The following is an 883-nucleotide window of genomic DNA, read 5'->3' as shown; positions in this document are numbered from 1 at the left end:
GCTACATCAACAATATAAACAAAGTGAAGATGAAATGAAAAAAGAAAAACTATAGACCAATATCCTTAATGAACATGCATGCTTAAATTTTCAACATACAGACATATGGCATACAGACAAATATCAAAAAGATCATCCACTATGATCAAGATGGCTTTATTCTACAGATGCAAGAATGGTTCAATATACATAAGTCAATGAATGTCATAAATCATATAAATGGACAAAAACTATAGACCAATATCCTTAATGAACATGCATGCTTAAATTTTCAACATACAGACATATGGCATACAGACAAATATCAAAAAGATCATCCACTATGATCAAGATGGCTTTATTCTACAGATGCAAGAATGGTTCAATATACATAAGTCAATGAATGTCATAAATCATATAAATGGACTAAAAGACAAAAATCATATGGTCATCTCAGTAGATGCAGAGAAGGCCTTTGACAATATTCAGCATGCATTTATGATAAAAGTCCTAGAGGGAACTGGACTGGAAGGAACATACCTCAACACAATTAAAGCTATATACATGAAACCCACAGCCAACACCATTTTAAATGGAGAAAATCTGAAAGCATTCCCATTAAAATCACGAACCAGACAAGGCTATCCATTATCTCCACTCCTTTTCAATATAATGCTTGAAACTCTTGTTAGAGCAAGAAGACAGGAGAAGGAAATTAAAGGACCACTAATTGGAAAAGAAGATGTGTAATTATCCCTTTTTGCAAATATTATACCTAAGAGGTGAAAAAATTATACCAGAAAACTCCGAGAAATGATCAACACTTTCAGTAAAGTGACAGGTTATAAAATTCATCAACAAAAATCAGTAGCCTTTCTATATACCAATAACAAGCAATTGGAGA

The sequence above is a fragment of the Nannospalax galili genome, unplaced genomic scaffold (genome assembly GCF_000622305.1).
Source record: "Nannospalax galili isolate Female #2095 unplaced genomic scaffold, S.galili_v1.0 scaffold1780, whole genome shotgun sequence".
NCBI lineage: Eukaryota > Metazoa > Chordata > Mammalia > Rodentia > Spalacidae > Nannospalax > Nannospalax galili.
The sequence above is the reverse complement of the archived record's forward strand: the minus strand, read 5'-3'. Positions refer to the sequence as shown.